At 47.9% G+C, this 2,703-nt stretch overlaps 2 protein-coding genes and 1 long non-coding RNA gene across 3 annotated transcripts in view; 1 reads left to right on the forward strand and 2 right to left on the reverse strand.

Moving 5' to 3' along the window:
- Positions 1-2,703, reverse strand: part of LOC310885452 (acid-sensing ion channel 2) — a 504,402-nt gene that overhangs the window by 292,312 nt on the left and 209,387 nt on the right. The window lies entirely within an intron of this gene.
- LOC310885454 (uncharacterized protein) overlaps positions 1-2,703 on the forward strand; it is a 369,789-nt gene that overhangs the window by 248,874 nt on the left and 118,212 nt on the right. The window lies entirely within an intron of this gene.
- The window catches only part of LOC310885465, a 46,286-nt gene that overhangs the window by 1,810 nt on the left and 41,773 nt on the right, over positions 1-2,703 (reverse strand). The gene's annotated exons all lie outside the window — the stretch shown is intronic.

Here is a 2,703-nt window from a genome sequence, read left to right on the forward strand (position 1 = left end):
CCTTCCTGCCTTTACACTGCATCACACCAAAGGACAGGACAGTGCTCCTGGGGAGAATGGGGAGCAAGGCCACGCAAGAAAAGCAGATGGTCCTAAAGCAGTCATGACCCCACAGCCCAGTGAACAATTAATCCACTTCAGTTTTGCCTTCAAAAAACCGCTCAATGTAACCACACAGCCAAGGTAGAAAACATGGGCCCCATGTTCATGCTGGAGGCGTTCTCCTGCACAGTGCACCACAGCACTGATCCTGTATTCCTCACAGCTTTGCACTCCCTGGCATGTTTCATTCTCCTTTAGAGGACCCAAAGCATCATCTCCCCCCAGGTTCCCTCCTTGGCTAAGTATTCCCCAGGTAAGAGGCTGTGGACAGAGAGCCTTGGCATGCAGGCTGGTACAGCAGCCTCTAAGCCTGCAAAATCTTTGAAATTTAGCTAAGGGCGGCTGCTTAGCAGCAACCTTCAAAGAAAGCTCTTTTCCCCATTCTTCACCCAAAAGGAAAGGGAAAGGGAGACAGGACAAAGATGACTTCAAACCCATCCCACTGCTTGGATAATATCTCTCAGCTCTACCTGGCCCCAGGTTTGTAGCTCCTCATGGGACGGACGTTTTAATGCAAGTTACGTAATAAAGTAATTTTCCTTGCTGCAAATAAGCTGTATTCAAACCCATCTTTACAAAAAGGGCACAAAAAAGTTACAGATAAAAGACTTCTGCTGACGAATGGAATCTGGTGTAGGCACAGAGAAGCAGACCAAAGGGAGATTGCTTTGCCACGTGCCCTGCAGTGCCACTGTCAGCTCCAATGGCAGCTCTCTGCCCAGAGATGTCAGACTCCCTCTGCGACCAAAGTCCCTTTCTCCTCTCTCCCATACTCAACCAGTCTTGCCAAGCTGGTAGAAAACCGTGAAACAGGAAATGAGACGAGTTAAATTCATTTCAGGCAAGAGACAGCATATCCAACAAAGGCTGCCAAGCTCATGGTCCACTGGCTAGTGAATAGGGGTTATTTATTGTCTGGTCTGCAGCATCTTGGGATAGACCTGTCCCCTCAGTTTCACACCATACGGCTTCTCCAAAACAGGGTCTTTGCCTAGGCTCCTTGGAGGGTGCATTCTCCTGGGCAGGCTCCCCATCTGGGGCACGTACAGTGGGCACAGGAACCTGGGAGGCTGGTTAGGTACACATGGGGTGAGGGATTCCTGGGTTAAAGAGCCAGCATTTTAGCCCCAACCTGGGATGCGCAGCCAGAAACAACATTCTGCATTGGTAGCTTGGTGAGGAGGTATGTCCAACACAGGGCAATTTCTTTTGGCAGAACCACAAAGTCTTTTCTGCGTCTGCTCTGTATTAAAGGCTATGTACCCGCCACACAGTAACAGCTGAATTACCGAACCCCAAGGGCTGCTGGAAGAGCAAACACTGTTCAGAAAGCGCCACGCTGTGCAGGTGCCAGGCAATGCTGCTTGTTGGGACTGAAGGGTTGTTTTGTGCAAAATGGATTGTTGGGTTCCACTACTCCAGTGGGAGAAGCAGGCTCGGACTCTGGAGCTTCTGGGTTTAGTTTGAGTTCAGAGACATGCCTGTTCCTGGCTCCTCATTACCAAAGTTCAGAAAACTTTTTTTTTCCAGGGCTATAACATGACAGAGACTGGTACAGTCTCTGATCAAGGGTCTCTGCTATCTCCAGGTGACAATTACAAATGGTCAGACATTGTTCATTTGATTTTCCACTTTTCCTCTGGAAGATGCTAACTTTGAGCTCCAACCCCACTGATATTTTCCACTTTTCATCACAAAATGCCAAGTTTACAAGCAGAATGAAATTTCCTCATTTTGTGAAAAAATCAGCTTTTCAGTGCAAAATATTTAGCTGAAAAAAATGTCATGCAGTGCAGCCTGGTGTCCTCTGCTGTGCGGTCCTTTGAGCTTTTATCAAACAGCAGAGAGCTCGATGAGGGACATGACTGATGCTCTCTCTCCCCTGTTCTCTGCACCAATGAGGGGTTAGATTGTCCATTCACACAGGAAATAAGCACAGTGGTTCTTCCCCCAGCTGCAGCATGTACAAGGTCTCTGCCTCCTGCTCATCCACTTATTTCCACAGTTGCAGGAACATAATTGTCTTTATGCCTCTGTTCTGCAGCCATATTCACCTGGAATTGCCCAATTTGTTGCGAAGGTGGCAGATAGAAGAGAGCAGAAGTGAAAGCAGAAAAAAAAAAAAAACAGACAAATATCCCTAAAATGCAGCCCTGCCCATACATCTCCATCCTGCTGCTGAACAGTCACAGTTGTTGCACGTGCGCTCTGGTATCCCCAAAGCACCATTAGTCGAGCTCCCAGCCTCATCAGTTACTGCAGCCCTCCCGTGATTAGTGTCTGCGTGTCAGATGCTAATCAGTTGTCAGCAGTTATGCACAGCAGGAGAGAGAGAAAGATAGGTGCATGCTGCTGAGCTTATTAAATTCTTAGATCACAGCTGATTAACTTCGCGTGGGGGTCTTCATTCGGATATAGTGAATAATTTACATGAGATTGAAAGGAGAGAATGAAGACCCGGACTGCTCATAATTTTTTCAAAGAACCAGCTCTGGGGTTCCTTAGTTCATTGCTGCTCCTGCATGTTCAGCAGCTGACCAGAGGAAAGCCACCTGGGTGCTTTTGCCATTCCTCACTTTCTCCATCCACCCACCCACTTAC

The sequence above is a fragment of the Anser anser genome, assembly GCF_964211835.1.
Source record: "Anser anser genome assembly, chromosome: 23".
NCBI classification, from domain to species: domain Eukaryota; kingdom Metazoa; phylum Chordata; class Aves; order Anseriformes; family Anatidae; genus Anser; species Anser anser.